The sequence below is a fragment of the Eumetopias jubatus genome, unplaced genomic scaffold (genome assembly GCF_037043125.1).
Source record: "Eumetopias jubatus isolate StellerSeaLion01/CBP00866 unplaced genomic scaffold, mEumJub1_p1.0 scaffold_10, whole genome shotgun sequence".
NCBI classification, from domain to species: Eukaryota; Metazoa; Chordata; class Mammalia; order Carnivora; family Otariidae; genus Eumetopias; species Eumetopias jubatus.
The window spans coordinates 124,870,398-124,890,449 of record NW_028274816.1 but is presented as its reverse complement, the minus strand read 5'-3'; the positions used below and the strand labels follow the sequence as shown (position 1 = coordinate 124,890,449).

The 20,052-nt window shown below is 41.4% G+C and overlaps 1 protein-coding gene and 1 pseudogene across 3 annotated transcripts in view; one reads left to right on the top strand and one right to left on the bottom strand.

Moving 5' to 3' along the window:
- The window catches only part of FAM222B (family with sequence similarity 222 member B), a 76,036-nt gene that overhangs the window by 35,700 nt on the left and 20,284 nt on the right, over positions 1-20,052 (top strand). The window lies entirely within an intron of this gene.
- Positions 10,899-11,135, bottom strand: LOC114213856 (small nuclear ribonucleoprotein G pseudogene; annotated as a pseudogene).

Below are 20,052 nucleotides of genomic sequence, written 5' to 3'. Positions count from 1 at the left end.
CTGCAAGGAAACAATTATATGAAGCCATGACTTCCCATAATCTCTTAGGTTGAGGGGACATGGTGCCGCTGAAGTTAAAGTAGCTGATTTAATTTTCTTTAGCAATCTGTTTTTATCCATCCTGATTATTTCTGTGAGTCACAGCTTAGAATGTGTTAAGAAAAAGGGCCCTGTGTTCTCTCTAAAGGGAGACTCAAACCAGTCTCCCGTTCACATCAGAAGTATAAAATGATCCCCTTGAGAAGGTGAAGGAAAAGATGGGACCCTTGGCGTTGATTCTCATAATAATCAGCTTGAGTGTTGTAAGGTTTGGAATTGGGAAAAGCTTGCTCAAGATGGGGAAATATTAGAGGCAAAAAGAACCGGAATGCTGCTATGTGAGAGACTTATTTAGAGACAATGAATGCATTCATATGGAGATGTGGTTGGTGGTAGTTTTAAGCTATTCAGCTTTGTCAGTCAGGTGTCTGAGACAATATTTTGTGTGTGCTTAAACCCAACCCCCTCTCCCAGGGATTGACTCTTGGAAGCTGAATCTTTTGAGGAAGTTTCCTGTGAGTCTGAATCCAGAGGGTAGAGGACTTGGTAGGGTCTGTTATCTGCTCAGATAAAGACGTGGAATTGATTGCTGGTGAGTTACTGAACTCTTCCTAATGAATGGTTGCTAGGCAAAATGCATCTCAATCAGTTTAATCCCAATAGTTTACAGGTCTGCTCTTGGTGAGGGCCAGAGCTGCCTTTCTAATGATACTGCCCTTTAAGAATCCTGTTGGATTTGCATATATGTTGCTCGGTGGCTCACCAAAGGGGGGTGGGGGAAGGAACAGAATGACTTATGGATCTCACTTCATCCATCTAAGAGAATTTAGCTTTTGGTAACATTGGGTCAGCATTGTCTTTCTCCTGGATCAGCTGGTGAGTAGGGTTATTCTTCAATTGTAGGATACCACTGTATTTGATTATCTTTGGTTTTGTAACTAGTAAGGCAGTGAACTAACACATTCATTTTGGAAACAGGCCAGTGATAACACTGCCCTTGGGTCTGGATGGATGGAAAATAGGACAGAGTAAACAATTGAGGGCATAAATAATGAATCTTCCAACTGAGCCCTGGGAGAGTGAAGGAGATTATCCTCAGAGCTGTTCAATCTGGCAGCGAAAGGGGAAAAGTCCACTGAATTAATTACCCTATGTTTGATACTGCAGTTATTATGGTATTGTTAGAGCTATTCAAAACAGAGGTACCTTTTATTTTATTTTTTAAAGATTTTTATTTATTTGAGAGAGGGCATGTGCGTGTACAAGTGGCAAGGGGACACAGGGAGATGTTCAAACAAACTCCCTGCTGAGCAGGGAGCCTGACCTGGGGCTCCATCCCAGGATCCCGGGATCATGACCCTAGCCCAAGGCATACGGTTAACCGACTGAGCCACCCAGGCGCCCCCAGAGGTTTTAACCATTTTTTTGTTTTGTTTTTTTAAAACCACTCAAATTGCTCATCTTTTTAGAATACAGCCCATTGCTCCTTCCCCCAGCTTTGATCTATACGTTAGCATTCGGTTAATACTAGACAGTCTCTTTGGCCAGATCTTAGAATTTTACTTATTGGGAGGTTTCATTAGCTGTAAATACATGTGGTAATAGAAGAAAATGGAGAAAGCCTGTATCTGGTTTAAAAAATTTCTTTAATTTCTTTAGTACATATTGTATGTATCTTTACTACGTATTATACTTTGAAATTAAATGTGGAGTTGTAGGGTAGCATTATATAACAATTCACAAAAGGTTAAGACAAGAGTTTCTTCAACCCCAGAGTCATTTCCAGTATTGACATAAACATTTTTTACTTTTAGATTGGTTTCATTCAGTGAATGAAATAAGCAGTCTCAGTGTTTTCAGCATTTCTCTGAAGTAGAAAGAATAATGCCCTGAGAATGTCTAAATAACTTAATGATTCGGTAGTGAAGCCAGACCCAGAGCCAAGGTCTCTGAATTCTTCCTTTGAATTTCTAATACATTTTTTTTTTTTTAAAGTAAGCTCTGTGCCCAAGGTGGGGCTTGAACTTACCACCCTGAGATCAAGAGTCACAGGCTCTACTGACTGAGTCAGCCAGGTGCCCTGAATTTTTAATATATTTAATTCTTCTCTCGAAGAACTCCTTTCAGGATCCTTATTTGAAGTGACTTGAAATTTTCCTGTTTCTACCGTGAGAGGCTGTTTTTACTTCTCTAGTTGTGAAGGAAATCCAAAGACCAAGATGCCATTATCAGTCAAGAGAAGGAGGAAGGTTCAGGATGAGGTGTTGGAGGAGTCAAAGACTGAGCTGTAAGGCAAGGCCAAATTGAAGTTTTATGTTATTTGGTGCTGATGGATCTCAGGGAGGGAGCTTTGGGCCTATTAGATCAAATTCAGTCATGGTTGAGTTTGTTACATGTCAACCTAGCTGAAAAGGGCAGAGGCATCTTTACAACACATGGGCGGAACTCTAGTTAAGGATTCATTCCTGATCAGGGAATACAGTCGGGTCTTGATTATTCATGCAGAAGGGCCAACAGGCAAAGTACAGATAGGTAAAATCCAAAGATATTCCTACCAGTAGCTTTAATAACTTACTCTGCCTTTTTTTTCCCCCTTCCTCTGCTTTTTAACTAGGATTTTCTGAACAAACTGATTAGAGATTTGTTTTCTTTCTCTGGTCGTTCAAGAGACCAGTAAGTAAGATATCCACAAGCTTGAATTAAACTTACTGTTTTGATCATCAAAAGTAATATATAAGTCATTACTGGACCTAGAAAAGTTTAGCTCAGTTTAATATCCTTGAGATTATTTTTTTAAGACTTTGACCCTTGTTATCTAATTACACTGAGGTCCTATGGAGAATTGAGATCTTCCAAGTAGATCATAGATGAACTAGCTTTCGGTACTAGCATCTCCTGGCCCCACAGTATTGGCCCATCATTCATATGTGGGCAAGCCGTAGATAACCAAAGAAGTGTTACCAAAGCAAACCCCTCCTCTTAACATTGGACTGTATATACTCTAATGATGAGAACTGTTGGCCAAAATGAAATCCATTTAGAAGTCAGATGTCAGGTTGTGATTAAAGTAGTACTATACATTATAAATTTCAAAGCTAAGGATTTCTTTAAGTGCTGTTTGGTGGGAAAGTGCTTGTTTCTCTCTCTCTCACAGTGGAAGATCAGCTGACTATTCAGTAGATTTAAAAGGCAAGGTTTCCATGACCAATCACTAATTCTTTGCACTGAGCAAAGTGGTTTTGAAGATCAGTTGCTGATCTGAGTGAAAATCAGATTTTATGCCACTTGGAGAATTGAAGGGATTTCGACACTATCCCTGTTGCTTCAGAGGAGAAGCGTAAGTGTTCTTAGTCATAACTTAAGTTTCTTTCCTTCCAAAAGCTAAAGTATTTTTTCCATTGGCAGTTCACTTATCACTTACTATGTAAAGGATAGAACTTAATTTATTTTTATTTTTATTTTATTTTTTTTTTTAAAGATTTTATTTATTTATTTGAGAGACAGAGAGAATGAGAGAGAAAGCACATGAGATGGGGGGAGGGTCAGAGGGAGAAGCAGACTCCCTGCTGAGCAGGGAAGCCCGATGCGGGACTCGATCCAGGGACTCCAGGATCATGACCTGAGCCGAAGGCAGTCGCTTAACCAACTGAGCCACCCAGGCGCCCGAACTTAATTTATTTTTAAAGGACAGAGGTATCAAGACTATGAGAAGTTAAAGACAGCTCATCCCAGGTCACAGTATATCATTGGAAAAGATACATTTCCTGAGTTCCTGAACGGACTGTCTGTATTAACCAGCTCTTCAGCTGGGAGTGGATGTACTATTGTGAAGACATTAATTTTGTAGCTGTGAGGGTACTGGTTTGGCTTTTGCTTATCTTACTCTCCCAGAACCTTTTTCATTCAGCAGAAAGTGGGACTAGTGGATTAATGAAGAATCCGTATCTTGGTTTTAACCTGTCCTGCTACACTGTGCATTCACTAAAGTGCTTTACAAAGGATTTTGGTACTTAGGTTTCATTCAATCCCTGTGAGGTTATGGTGCAGTTGGAGTGTAGAGAGACAAAAGGAACCTTTCCTTTTAAGAAGCACTCTTCACCTATTTCCATAGTCCATGGCAAAATTAAGTTGGAACAAGTTGCTTTTTCAGCAGGCTGTATTTAATTTTTGCCTCTTCTCCAAGCTAAACAAATGTCCTTACTGAAATATATCATTCTTATCATAGTATATTTTGGGGAGGTTGTTCCAAGTGCACTTGTAAGTAAGAAGTTGATGCCACTTAAGTGTGCATACCGATTCTGTAATTCTCTGAAATTCTGTTTCCACCAACTGCCTCCATCCCCCCATCTATCCACATCGGCTCATCTCTCAGCTTCCCACAACTAGTTAAGAAAGTACCATTGCTCAAACAGGGAAATAGTAGTCTTTATCCAAGTCTATCAAAGTCAGTTGTGTGTGCGCGCACATGCAGACTTGCATTATTTTGTTGCATTATTGCTTAAGGAGTGTTTCTACATTACAGAAATAAGCTTCCACTCTTCTGAACAAGTTGGTAAGTTGCTTTTTTTTTTAGAAGGGCAAGTGTCTACGGTTAAGCTTGAAATGAGAGAGAGGACAACTATATTGATTATAGTTTAATTGCGTTAAAAAATCTGTTGTTGGGACTCCTGGGTGGCTTAGTCGGTTAAGCATCTGCCTTTGGCTCAGGTCATGATCCCGGAGTCCTGGGATCAAGTCCTGCATCTGGCTCCCTGCTTGGTAAGGAGCCTGCTTCTCCCTCTCCCTCTGTCTGCCGCTACCCCTGCTTGTGCACGTGCATGCGCTCATTTGCTCTCTTTGACATATAAATAAAATCTTAAAAAAAATCTGTTATGATATTAAAAGCTGTATTGCTGTCTTGCACTGAAACTAGCAGATAAGCCATGGAGAACTACAGTTTCTCAGTGAGGGCCACTCTTAACTAAGCCGTTTAAAATTGCTATCCCATCCAGTATGCCTCATCTCCTTACACTGCTTTATTTTTCTTTCCATAGCATTTATCACCTTCTAAGAGTCTATGTAACTTACCTGCTCATTAAATTTGTCTGACCCTCCGACTCTACCCCATGTAAAAATGGAAGCATGAGTTTTTGTTTGTTTTGTTCTTTGCTAAGTCCCTCACTCCTGGAGCAATGTCTTGTTACATAATAGGTGCTCAGTAAATATTGGTATGAATTAATTGGAGAGGTATTCTTTAAAAGATACCTGAGGATTAGAATTGGAGTATATGGGAAGAGATTATTGTCTTACTGGAGCTAGTACTAAATTAGGGATCACATTTCTTGACTAGCTTAAGGGAAAGACTATGTGAAAAAAAACTCAAGGAATTTGGGGTTAATTAGCCCAGATTAGGGAAATGACAGATATTTTATAGTATAAAATATGAAGGAGCATTTTATAACGATAGATGACTAGCTCTTACTCACCTTGAAGACGACCCAGGAATAGGCTGAAGCATAATAAGACATGCAGAAAAATTTCCTGATTTTGAAATAAATCCTGGAACAGGTGACCAAAGAAGGATGGTTTCTCAGAATTGATTTTCAACTGTGGCACCATGTTGGAGGCAGTGGTGAGAACAGAAAGAGAGAGCCAGGGGTCAGAAAACCTGGTTGTAGTCTCTAGGCACTTATGAGCTTTTCCTAGTTTCTTTTATCTCTGAAAATGGGACTGTTGATCCTTGCCCAAACTATCTCATAGGGCATTTGAGAAAATCAAGTGAGAAAATTCATGTGAAAGCACTTAGAAAATTATGAACCTTTCTACAAAAGGAAGCAGTCATTAATGACTGTATAAAATCACCTTTGTTAGTAATTTAGAGTCATGGAATCTGGAAGATGGTTTAATGATCGATCATCTAGTTCAGATTCTTAGCTCCTGAAAATAAATTTTCCATCATTTTTTTTTTCATGACCCTGAGATCAAGACCTGAGCTGAAATCAAGGGGGTCAGATGCTTAACTGACTGAACCACCCAGGCGCCCCTCTTTTCCGTCATTCTTAAAAGGAGTAGTCATGGCTTTTTTTTTTTTTAAGATTTTATTATTTATTTGAGAAAGAGAATGAGAGATAGCACGAGAGGGAAGAGGGTCCGAGGGAGAGGCCGACTCCCCGCTGAGCAGGGAGCCCGATGTGGGACTCGATCCCGGGACTCCAGGATCATGACCTGAGCCGAAGGCAGTCGCTTAACCAACTGAGCCACCCAGGTGCCCCAGTAGTCATGGCTTTTACTTCAGCATTTCTAGTACTGTGGCACTATTGAATAAGCTCATCGTTGTTTATGTTCGTCTAAAATTGCCTTTCTTCAGACTTTACTAATCTGTTTTTGAGCTCAGAAAAATATCTACTCCCTCCTTTGTATGATGGCCCTCTTAGGGCACCCTTGTTTAAGATCTTCATCATCTCTTGCCCCGAAATCACTGTAGCCACTTAACTGATTTCTGCCATCTCCTGTTTGTCTTTCACATTTTCAGCAGATTTATTTATTTATTCTTTGAATGACCCCATTTATTTATTTGAGAGAGAGATAGAGAAGGAGAGACAGAGAGTACAAGTGGGGAAGAGAGGGAGAAGCGGGCTCCCTGCAGAGCAAGGAGCCCGATGCAGGGCTTGATCCCAGGACCCCAGGATCATAACCCAAGCCGAAGGAAGACACTTAACCGATTGAGCCACCCAGGTGCCCCCCCCAGCAGATTGATTAAGACATTTGATCATGTTACTCTCCTTGAAACCTGTCCCTATCTCCCCATGGCTTCAGGATAAAGTCTGACATTAGCTAATAATAGTTATAACTACCATCATTGAGCATAGACACTGTACTAAGCACTTTATGAATATAATCTTACATAATTATCACACTCTGTAAGGTGTTGGGACTACTTTTACACTGTTTTAATGGTAAAAATATTGAGCTGTGACTCCAGCCCAGCTTTATTCTTTTTTTAAAATTTTATTTATTTATTTTGGAGAGAGAGAGAGAGACAGCACAAGTGGGAGAGGGAGAGAGAGAATCTCAAGCCAACTCCACGCTTAGTGCTGAGCCCAACGCTGGGCTCGATCCCAGGACCCTGAGATCATGATCTGAGCCAAAACCAAGAGTCAGCCGCTTAACTGTACCACCCAGGTGCCCCAACCCAGCTTTATTCTTGATCTGCTCTTCTGTCCCTCTAGTATGAAATATAAGGCTCTTCATAATTTGGCACATCAGGCTCATCTCCAGGTTTGGCACATACATCCAACACCCAGCTCTTCATACCATACCATACCATTTGTGGTTTCCCAAACATGCACTTAGTTATGCTAGTTTTCCAGCATAGTCGTGCATGCCTTTCATTATGCTAGTTTTTTCTGCCTAGAGTAGTTTACCCTTCTCAGTCTGGTAAATTCTTACTTGGCTTTCAGTGATCCATATTGTTGTTCTCCCTTCTTTCTCACTGTTCCTTGGAAGTATTTGTTTCGTTATTTTGATTTTCAAACAACTTTATCCACTTTTTTTTTTTAAGATTTTATTTATTTGTCAGAGCGAGAGAGTACAAGTAGGGAGAGCAGTAGAGGGAGAAGGAGAAGCAGGCTTCCCGCGGAGCAGGGAGCCCGATGCGGGGCTTGATCTCAGGACCCCGGGACCGTGACCTAAGCTGAAAGCAGATGCTTAATTATCTGAACCACCCAGGTGCCACCACTTTTTTTTTCTTATTGAAGTATAATTGATGTGTACAGCATTGTATTAGTTTAAGATGTACAACATAATGATTTGATATTGCATATACTGTGACACATTCACCACAGTAATCACGTTTCTCACCAGGGATTTTGTCTGCCATATTAGTATTCCCAGTGCATAGTACTACCACAGTGCCTCCTGCATCACAGTTGCTCAGGGACTGAATGAATGAAGGATGTTCCTACTAAGTGTTCTCTTTTTCCATTTACTATCCATATTACAGTTTCTAGGTCCCTCTCTGTTTATTATATCTTGGCTGAGCTATTTCTAGGCTTTCCTCTATTTCCATCAGAAAGTATATTTTAATGACTGCAGGAAGTGAACTGCAACCTTCCAAAATAACTTTTAACGAAAAATGTACCAAATGAGCAGGTTGTCCAGCTGCTGCTTTGGGAAAGGTTCTTATTACATTAATTTCTAGCCACCTCCTTGCCAGAATAGAGCCCAAATAAAAAAAATAAGCAGAGAAGGGGCACCTGGCTGTTCAGTTGGTAGAGCATGCGACTCTTGATCTCTGGGTTGTGAGTTAGAGCCCCACATTGGGTATAGAGATTACTTAAAAATAAAAAAACTTGAGGGGTGCCTGGGTGGCTCAGTCGTTCAGTGTCTGCCTTCGGCTCAGGTCATGATCCCAGGGTCTTGGGATCGAGCCCCGCATCGGGCTCCCTGCTCTGCGGGAAGCCTGCTTCTCCCTCTCCCACTCCCCCTGCTTGTGTTCCCTCTCTTGCTGTGTCTCTCTCTGTCAAGTAAATAAATAAAATATTTTTAAAAATAAATAAAAATAAATTTAAAAACTTAAAAAGAAAAAGAAGCAGAGAAAAAACAAGCAGAGGTAAGCACTTTGTACCTGCTTTTCTCTTTTACTTTCTGTCACCTCAGCAGGGTCATCCCAATTTATAAGTCACTGTTGATATAAAGACCACAATTTTCCCCTTTCTGTAAAACAGAATGGTTTCCTAAGGGAGTCTTAGTCCCTTGGGCTGTCACACAATTGAAAAGCAGAGTCTGGTACTAAATTCCAGGGGAAAGGGTGTAGCTCTCATCCAGAATTGAAGGTGAATGAGTCAGGCAGCAGGAATCTATCAGCTCCAAAGTCTATTCAAAAGTGATTTAATCTTTGCTGTTGAAGCAGATTAGCAATGCCATTTGCCTGTCTAAAAAATGAGGTTACACAGGATTCTCTTAAAAGAAGATAAATTATTAGTGTAATAGTAGCTCCTGGCCTTGTATAACGTCTCTTCTTAGTACTACATGTTAGTGTCACAGGGCGCATCTGCTGCATCTAGGGTATAGAGATCAGGCCACAGTGCCTTACTTAGGGTGGTTAGGGTAAATATACCAATTCTCAGCAACTCTCAGCCTAAATGGACTTCGTTATTGTTAAAATTCATCTTTATCAAAGGAAGCACTGGTGAATGATTTTTCTCCTGGCTCAGCATGCTGGGCATTAGCTGGAATTGCTGAGTGATTTGCAGTGGGGAAACCATGAGACCAATTTCTTGTTTGTCCACAAATTATCATTAGCAGTTTCATTTGCAGATTGAAGAAGCAGGAATGGGCTGTGTGCCAGTTGCAGCTTCCCTCCGATTAGGGCGTTAGTTCAATTATGTCCAATTAACTTTTATTGCAGATAGTGGTGATAATTACTTGCAAGTCAGTTTTTTGGCTGCAGTTATCCCAAGGCTGAAGTATGAACTTGATGGATTTTAATAACCAGAATGACACATTTTACTCCCTCCCTCCACTGTAGTTATTTCTTTTTTCCAAGACCTCTTTTAGATCAAAGCATTGTAAAAGTTCATCTCACAATTAAAATGTATTGTCCTTCTTTTGAAGAGCTGTGTAGGATCATATTTTAGAAGAATCTGTTAGAAGCAGCTTTAATGGCTTTTTATATTCTGAGATCATACCCTTGAGTTCATTGCTGCTTATCGTAAGAGAATAGACTGAGATGGAACTGAATGTCATTCACAGCAATATGTGCTTATTGTAAGATTATAGTAATTGGCAAGGTGCAGTCTAGTCTTCTGCTTGCATATGAAATTCTCTTTGAAGTGCAAAAGTAAGCTTTTGTTTGGGGCACTTTTATAGATTTATTTATTTATTTTTAATATTTTTTTAAGATTTTATTTATTTATTTGACAGACACAGCGAGAGAGGGAACCCAAGCAGGGGGAGTGGGAGAGGGAGAAGCAGGCTTCCCGCCGAGCAGGCAGCCCGATGCGGGGCTCAATCCCAGGATCCTGGGATCATGACCTGAGCTGAAGGCAGACACTTAACGACTGAGCCACCCAGGCGCCCCTATAGATTTTTTTAAAGACTTATTTATTTGGGGGAGGGGAGAGGCCTGCACAAGTGGGGGGAGGGGCAGAGGGAAAGGGAGAGAGAGAATCTCAAGCAGACCCCATGCTGAGCATGGCGCCTGATGTGGATTGATCCCACGACCCTAAGATCATGGCCTGAGCAGAAATTAAGAGACAGCTGCTTAACCAACTGAGCCACCCAGGTGCCCCTGTTTGGGGCACTTATTTATTTATTTGAGAGAGAGAGAGAGAGCACAAGCAGGGGGAGGGGCAGAGGGAGAAGCAGACTCCCCGCTGAGCAGGGAGCCTGACATGGGGCTCAATCCCAGGACCCTGAGATCATGAACTGAGCCGAAGTCAGATGCTTAACCGACTGAGCTACCCAGGCACCCATTTGAGGCACTTTTAAAATCAGTAGCACACTAAGGATACATTTCGTTAGCCTATAGGAATTTTATATGTTATTTAAAAAAAATTTTTTTTTACAATTACAGAAGTTTATGTAACAAAATAGTCCAATATGAAAATGCTTATGACCTGGTTTTTATATTGTAGTAAAACAGGTGCTGTGGAGAGGGGACATGTGGAAGCAGTTGATTTCTTCTGGTGAACACACCCATTGGTTTTTTTGTTTGTTTGTTTTTTAAGATTTTATTTATTCACTTGACAGAGAGAGCACAAGCAGGGGGAGTGGCAGGCAGAGGGGGAAGGAGAAGCAGGCTCCCTGCTATGCAAGGAGCCCAACAAGGGGCTACATCCCAGGACCCTGGGATCATGACCCAGGCCAAAGACAGCCGCTCAACCGACTGAGCCACCCAGGCAACCCAAACGAGCACCTGTTTGTGCTCGTTCCAAGGCTTCTAACATGATGGTGTTATTTCCTCCTATTATCACCATTCCAGTATTGTTCTGTTGCACACTAGTTGCCATCTCCATACATTCACCTATCACAAGATTCATAAAGGTATTAAACCCTTGCAATATTCCTTGGACATGTCTGCCACCATTTAATTTCAGTGACAATTTTTTGTCCATAAATTTTTTTCTATTTGGGAGGGGGAGCTTTGCTCTTGGTGTCTACTCAGTAAGCTCAAAGATGCCTCCCTAAAAAGTTTTTTTATTTTAGCTGTTATTTTAATAGAAAGTTGCATAATACCTTTGGAAACATCCTTGCTGGGTGGAGAGAGACAGAAGGAATAGTTTGTCTTTCTCTGAAGATGACCAAGTCCCTTCGCTATTTTTTTTAAGACTTTCCCTTCATTATTGTTTGATGGTAATCCTGAAAAGTAAATGGTGTTATAAGCAAAATCTTATCTCCTTAACATGCAAAAAACTAAAGTCGATTCCAAACTGGGACTGTTCCTAGATCAGGTGGCTTGCTGTTTCTTTCATTTCGAATGTCCTTGCTCCCCTTAGTGTCCTTTGTTGTTAGTCTTTCTTCCCAAGGGCTCATCAGTCTTCTTAGATACTTCATGGATGTGGATGCATAAAAGTTTTGTTGAGAATAAGTGGCCAAGGAGTATGGCAGTGCATTTTTTTTTTTAAAGATTTTATTTATTTATTTGACAGAGAGACACGGCCAGAGAGGGAACACAAGCAGGGGGAGTGGGAGAGGGAGAAGCAGGCTTCCCGTGGAGCAGGGAGCCCAATGTGGGGCTTGATCCCAGGACCCTGGGATCATGGCCTGAGCCGAAGGCAGATGCCGAATGACTGAGCCACCCAGGTGCCCTGCAGTGCATTTTAAGAGCTTGCTTTTCTGGACGCCTGGATGGCTCAGATGGTTAAGCGTCTGCCTTCGGCTCAGGTCATGATCCCAGGGTCCTGGGATCGAGTCCCACATCAGGCTCTCTGCTCCTTGGGAGCCTGCTTCTCCCTCTGCCTCTCTCTCTCTCTCTCTCATGAATGAATAAATAAAATCTTAAAAAAAAAAAAAAAAGAGCTTGCTTTTCTTAGTGTTTGTGTGAAGTAAAGGAAGAAAGTTCATGGTTGCTTGGAGAAGGGCCGTAATACAGTTGCTTCTCCTCCAAAGCTTCCCTGATCACACTAAAAAGGAAAGAGGAGGAAAGGGTGAGTGATAAACATCATTGTTGCACAACTCAAAGCTCTTCATTGACTGTTACTGAAAACCTTTCTGCTGTAGAATAACCAAGACTCTGCCTGCCGGCTGCTGTTGGTGTAAAAGTGGAAACACTAGTTATAGTGGGTGCTTTCAGGAAGTCTGGAGATAAAGTTTATGGTGTCATTTGAGACTTTTTGTATAGTGAGAGGAAAGAGTATCAAAACTCTGTTCCACTCTGGAAGCTGCAAGGATTTCCCTTAGAGCATAGGGGTTTGTGTGACACTTTTCATGAGGTTCAGGATGTGTGCTTAGAAGGAAAGGCCTTGCAAAACTCTTATTGAAACATGAACATGAACTTGATGGAAATGCTAGTGAATGTCAGGCCTGAAAAAGGGTTATTACTAGGGCCCCTTCAGGATAGACATTTCTTTTGGAACCTTTCCAAAAGTGAAATTCTCCATCTCTAAGTAAGAGGGTGGCATTGAAAGCCACACAGTGGAAGCATTGCCAGAACAGAGTGGAGGTTGGGAGAGAATTTGAAGTATAGGCACTGGAGAAAATGTGATTTAGGTAAGTGTTGAAGAGAAATTGGAAGTTGATGAGGCAGAAAGATACAGGAAACCTATTCCAGATGGCAAGAACCCCACATGTCAGCACTCACCAATGTAGAGGGAAGTTACCTGCATTAAGATGAAATATAATGGCTGCCAACAGACCATTCTCTCCAACTCTTCTTTATGATCTCCATCCCCAACCCCTTTGCAGACTTCAACACTGCTGCCTGTTTATTTTTTTTATTTTTGTCATTTTTGTTATTTTTTGGAAGTGAAAGAGTTTATTGAAGATGTAGAGAGATACAGATGGAGTGTCTAGGAGACTCAGAAAGGAAAAAAGGAGCCATGAGTCTCCTTTTTTGTGTATTTTTTGTTTTGTTTTTAAAATAAAATGGCTAGGGGCGCCTGAGTGGCTCAGTCGGTTAAGCGTCTGCCTTCAGCTCAGATCATGATCCTGAGGTCTTGGGATCGAGCCCTGCATTGGGCTCCTTGATCAGCAGGAAGTCTGCTTCTCCCTCTCCCACTCCCCCTGCTTGTGTTCCCTCTCGCTGTCTCTCTCTCTCTGTCAAATAAATAAAATCTTAAAAAAAAAAGTGCAAAATTTTTGTGTGTCCTATTTCTGGTCATGTTCAGTCACTTAAGGTGGTGCCTACTAGGCATTTCTAATGTAAAGTTACTCTTTTTCCCTTTTTAATTAGTAAGTATTTTGGAAGAAGATACCTTTTTTTTTTTTTTTAAGTAACTCATGACCCTGAGATCAGGAGTCCCATGCTCCACCACCTGAGCCAGCCAGATGCCCCTGAAGGGAGATACTTTGAAACTATGCAAATATCTTGGGGCGCCTGGGTGGCTCAGTCGGTTAAGTGTCTGCCTTCGGCTCAGGTCATGATCCCAGGGTCCTGGGATCGAGCCCTGCATCGGGCTCCCTGCTCCGCGGGAAACCTGCTTTTCCCTCTCCCACTCCCCCTGCTTGTGTTCCCTCTCTCACTGTGTCTCTCTCTGTCAAATAAATAAAATCTTAAAAAAAAAAACCTATGCAAATATCTTGTTCCTCTCCACTCTTTCAATTTATTAGTTTATATATTTACATTAGTATGGACTCATGATTTTCTAGTAGAAATTTTTTTTTCTAATTTGAGTATAGTTGACACACAATGGTGCATTAGTTTCAGGCATATAACAATAGTGATTCACTTTTTTTTTTTAAGATTCTTATTTATTTGAGAGAGAGAGGTAGCAAGAGAGCATAAGCAGGGGAGAGGGGCAGAGGGAGAAGGAGAAGCAGGCTCCCCACTGACCTGGGAGCCTGAAGTGGGGCTTGATCCCAGGACCCTGGCATCATGACCCGAGCTGAAGGCAGATGCTTAACCAACTGAGTCACCCAGGGGCCCCGTGATTCAGTTTCTTTATGCATTATGGATTTTCTGTTTTATTCAGTAGACTAATCTGTTATCATCATTTGCTTGTTGTTTTTTTTTTTTTTTTTTAAGGATTTTATTTACTTATTTGAGAGAGATCATGAGCGGGGGAGGAGTAGCGGGAGAGGGACAAGCTGGTGCCGCACTGAGCTCGGAGCCCGATCTGCAGTCATGACCTGAGCCAAAATCAAGAGTCAGATGCTTAACTGACTGAGCCACCCAGGCGCCCCTGTTTATTTTGATGTTCACATTATCCCAGAATTTGTCAGTATATCAGGAAAAAATTATATACCTATATATTTAATCCTAAAGATGACTAAATGATTTGTTGTCCTTTTATTTCAAAGGATTGGCTGATACTACCCAAACTGATATCTTATGAATAGTGGTAGTAAACAAAAGTTTTTAATTCTTCTATTGCTAGGACATACCTCCTTCACTCATGTACCTGTTCATGTACCCAGTTTCCATTATGTAAACTTCTCCTTTGGGGGTTTCTCTCACAGTTTGAGCATTCCATAGCTTTTGTGTTTTTTGACATGTCACCATTAGTCTTTGAACACTTCCTTCCTTTCCTGCACAGTAAGATGTTCTAGACTCATTTCTCTGTCTCAGCCATTTCTCCAAAGAGCCTTTGTTCCTGTTAATAAATTTGGAAATCATGTGTCTAGAAATCAAGATCTGTTTGGACCTTAATGAGGCTCATTGCTATTGGATGTTGGAGTCGTTATTCCTTCCCTCTGGGGTTGCTCTCATACCACTTGGTTTCTGACTCCCCATAACAGGCCCCCCACCACTTTGTGGCTGACATCTTCACTCTGTTGGGGTACTTTCTATTTCCAATCTAGTTGAAGTGATTTAACAGAGGGAACTGGGTGAAGGCTGGGAAGGATACTCAGTTGGTGAGGGAGGCCCTGGAGAGAGTAGTTTACAGAGGAGAAACTAGGACAGGGAAGGGGCATACTGAGTGAAGGAGGCAATGTACCAGAATAGAAGAGTTACGAACTTTTGTTTGCTGCTGCTGTCCAAAAGATGTTAATTTGGGTAGTGTTAGTCATTTCTTTGAGGTATCTTTGAGGTAAAGGAAAACACATCATTTGGACATCTGTAGGATAAAACATGTATTTTTACATTTTTTTTCTGATTCATTCAATGCTAAAGTAATCTTGAGTAATATTCTTTGTTTGGATGGGGCTTAATATGTGGTATAAGACACATAGTTGACCAGTTAGAACCAGTCACACACTGATTTAAAAAAAAATCAGTGCTGGGCGCCTGGGTGGCTCAGTTGGTTAAGCGACTGCCTTCGGCTCAGGTCATGATCCTGGAGTCCCTGGATTGAGTTCCGCGTCGGGCTCCCTGCTCGGCAGGGAGTCTGCTTCTCCCTCTGACCCTCTTCCCTCTCGTGCTCTCTATCTCTCATTCTCTCTCTCAAATAAATAAATAAAATCTTGAAAAAAAAATAAAAAATAAATAAAAAAATAAAATCAGTGCTGTGGGACACCTGGGTGGCTCAGTTGGTTAATTGGTTAAGCGTCTGCCTTCGGCACAGGTCGTGATCCCAGCGTCCTGGGATCGAGTCCCACATTGGGCTCCTTGCTCAGTGGAGAGCCTGCTTCTCCCTCTGTCTGCTGCTTCCCCTGCTTGGGTGCTCTCTCTGTCTCTCTCTCTCTCTCTCTCCCCCTGACAAATAAATAAATAATCTTAAAAAACCAGTGCTGAATGATTATGGAATTTTTCAGGGCTACAGAAAGGAGCAAAAGAATTCTGATCAGTGAATGAGTTGTGTACTTTGAATCTTTGAGAGGTTTAAAGGACTACTTTTTTAGTTTTAGTTTTGTTTTACAAGGCAATTCCTGAAATGAGGAAGCCTCCTGAAGCTCAGTTCAGAATTTTACTTCAGTGGGTGTTTACTCTAGCTATAAAAGTATTCTTCCAGCAGTGACTGTCTGTTCTCTCTTCTTTCTGTGGATTGAACCAGTATTCCAAATTTCATCAGCTAGTTGCAGCGATTTGTAGGGAGTAGAAGAAAGGGGGTGCTCCTCTTCCTCAGTAGGCTTTCAGTTTCTCTGTGGTTTTGAGGCTTAGCAGCCTGTCCCACTTTCAGAGACCCTTTAGCTTCAGAAACCTGGTAATTCCTTGGTTTTGTGGGGTGTGAGCCATAAAGCTTCAGGTTATAGTGAATCTCAGTGAAATGGGGAGGTCAGATGTTGGGATTTTTGCTAAGGTTACAGAAGCCGTCACCCCAAATTGTTACACATCAGGTTCCTCATTGTCCTCTACTTCTGCTGGCAGAGAAGGGAGGGCCTAAATGAACAGAATATATTAAGATAGCAAGTATGCCTTGTCCTCTTACCTTAAAATCTGCCTACTGCCAAATTAACCCTGGATGGCAGCAGACTAGAGGATAGAGTGAGGGCAATGTGTTAACTATAATATAAGTAAAACTTCATTCCCCATCTGCACTGAATTTATTAGCCTTTCTGAAACTTCACTAGATGTGTAAGGCACATAAACTCAAGGCATTGTGTTCAGAGAGAAAGTTCTGAGAAAGTAATAGACCAAATGAATATAGAGTGGATATAGATGTGTGGATGGAAAAGTATGAGCCCACCCTCCCTCTGCCCTCGCTCAAATTTAAAACACTTGAGAGAGCAGAGGGACGTTTCCTGACGGAGACCTGGGTGGGCTCTGTGATGCCCAGCTTCCAAAAGCTGTCATAGTACAAGTGTCCAAATGGAAACTGACTTAGAAAAGGTATGAATTGAGAATAGGTTCAGATTTAGAGTTCAGGGAAGAGCATGAGGATAGGAGGGGTAGAGTTTTCTGTCCCAGGATTGTTTGAGAATGAGAGAGACCCATGTTCCATTCATTACTTTTATTCTTGGATATAGTTTCCTCAATGTAAATTGATACAACTTTTCCCTGAAAAAACAGTTTGACAAGTCGAACATAAAGTTTGCTTTGTCTTTATGTAGACACTTTCCCAGTGCATTCTTACCCTTACCTTGGTTAGAGTTGCTGGCTTTATAGTTCCATCTTGAAAGAATTTTCACTGAGGGCTGATTGGAAAGTGTTAGGCTAGCCAAAGGATAGTAGAGTTTCAGTGCAGAGTGCTGATCTGGGACAGGCAATTCCCCAGATCCATAGGAAAGTCAATAATTACATTCACACTTAAAAAACAAAACCATGGCTTTGAATTGAATGTTTTTGTTGTATATAATAGTGTAAGAAGAGGGATATAAGTGGTCAATAAATACTGACTTGAGGGACAGCTATGGTATAGTGCAGTGTTTTTCAGACATTTTTGTCTAAGCCCACAATAGGGATTGCATCCCAGTAAAGTATATATAAATGAGATAATTGAAATGAGAATCATGAGACAGTAAGTATTCTGACTTTGTGAATTTTTTTTATTCAATTTTTTAAAAAAGGCTGGTCACAGTCTGCAGATTAGAAAATACTTTTCTAATGGAATGAGCCACAAGTCTAGGACTTAAGACAGAGAATTTAGTATGAGGTCCACTGTCCCAGCTGCATATCACTGGACAGGTAATTTAAATCTTTCTGAGCCTGGGTTTCCTAATTTATAGAAGGGGAATGATACTTCTTCCATCTCAAGAGATTGTTCTAAATTTCAAATGAAATTATTTGTATAAACTTGTTTCAACATATAAAGAACTATAAGATGTGAGGTGATAATCTGGTTCTGTTGGCAAAATAAAAAGTGATGTGGGGGCACCTGGGTGGCTCAGTTGTTAAGCATCTGCCTTCGGCTCAGGTCATGATCCCAGGGTCCTGGGATCGAGCCCCGCATCGGGCTCCCTGCTCGGTGGGAAGCCTGCTTCTCCCTCTTCTACTCCCCTTGCTTGTGTTCCCTCTCTCGCTGTGTCTCTGTCAAATAAATAAAAATCTTAAAAAAAAAAAAAGTGATCTGAATTTTAGTAGGTTATAGGAAGGTGATAATAGCCAACATTTAAATAATGTTCACTATATGTTAGACACCAATATCAGGCACTTGAATGGAATTTTTTTTTTTTTTTTTTAAGTAAGCTCTATGCCCAACGTGGGGCTCCAACTCACGACTTTGAGATCAAGGGTCTCATGCTCTGCCAACTGAGCCAGCCAGGTGCTCCAGGCACTTGAATGTATTAAACTCATTTAATCCTCACAACAGGGGTGCCTGGGTGGCTCAGTGATTTGAACATTTGTCTTTGGCTCGGGTCATGATCCCGGAGTCCTGGGATCAAGTCCCGCGTCGGGGCTTCCTGCTCAGTAGGTGAGTCTGCTTCTCCCTCTCCCTGTGCCCCTGCTTGTGTGCTCTCTCTCTCGCTCGCTCACTCTCCCTCTCAAATAAATAAAATCTTTAAAAAAAGAAAAAAAAGAATCCTCACAGCAATCCCGTGAAGTGCATTTTACAGATGAAGTTAAGTGTCTTTCCTAAGGTCGTACTGCAAGTAAGCAACAGAGCTGGGATTTGAACCTAAAATCTTGTCTTAACTACTTTGATATAGTGCCATTTGTTAATCCAGGTTTCTTGGAGGTGATTTGAACTGTGGTTGACATTTATCTGCATGTGAATTTTCCCCTTATAAAAACTTATCAGAAAATGACTTGCCTTTGCCACTCACTTTTTTCCTAAGTTACTTCCTTGCCTCTCTTGGCTTTATGTTCAAGAAGTGAAAGCTAATTAGAATGTTATCCTAGGGATGCCTGGGTGGCTCAGTCAGTTAAGCATCTGCTGTTGGCTCAGATCATGATCCCAGGGTCCTGGGACCCAGGGTCGGTGGGCAACTTGCTTCTCCCTCTCCCACTCACCCTGCTTGTGTTCCCTCTCTCGCTGTGTCTCTGTCAAATAAATAAATAAAATATTAAAAAAAAAACATAAAAAAAATAAAAAGAATGTTATCCTAAACTATATGGTCCAGGAATGAGCATTTATCCCCACAAAGTGCTATAATGCATTTAATGGTCAAATACAAACGACTTGATAATTTGTGTGTGTGTGTGTGTGTATATAATAAATTTTACAAAATTATTATACCATATTTGTCTATTGTATATACTTTCTTAACCTAGCATTTATATTATAAGCATTTTTCTTTGTTTTTAGATAATTCTTTAACAATTAAAAATTGAGAGGCTCATGCTAACTTTATTAGATGAATATCCCATAATTTATATAACCATTTCCTTGCTTTGGGACATTTAGATTGTTTCCACTTTCTACACAATTATGGGAAGAGAGTCATATATAAATCTTTGTTTGCATCTCTCATTGATTGTTCCTTAAATTAGATTTTAGAAGTGCAATCACTGTGTTGAAGAATATGAATATTTATTTTTTAATCTTTTTTTTAATTAAGATTTTATTTATTTATTTGACAGAGAGACAGCGAGAGAGGGAGCACAGGCAGGGGGAGTGGGAGAGGGAGAAGCAGGTTTCCTGCTGAGCAGGGAGCCCAATGCGGGGCTCAGTCCCAGGACTCTGGGATCATGACCCGAGCTGAAGACAGACACTTAACGCCTGGGTGCCTGGGTGGCGCAGTTAGTTGAGTCCGACTCTTGGTTTCTGCCTTCGGCTCAGGTCATGATCCCAGAGTCCTGGGATCGAGTCCCTTGTCAGGCTCCTTGCTCAGTGCAGAGTCTGCTTAAGATTCTCCCTCCCTCTGCCCTTCCTCCCCCCTTTTCTCTTTCTCTCTCTCAAATAAAATCTTTTTTTTTTTAAGATTTTTTAAAAATTTATTTGACAGAGAGAGGGAGAGAGACAGCGAGAGAGGGAACACAAGCAGGGGGAGTGGGAGAGAGAGAAGCAGGCTCCCCGCCGAGCAAGGAGCCCGATGTGGGGCTCGATCCCAGGACCCTGGGACCATGACCTGAGCCAAAGGCAGACGCTTAATGACTGAGCCACCCAGGCGCCC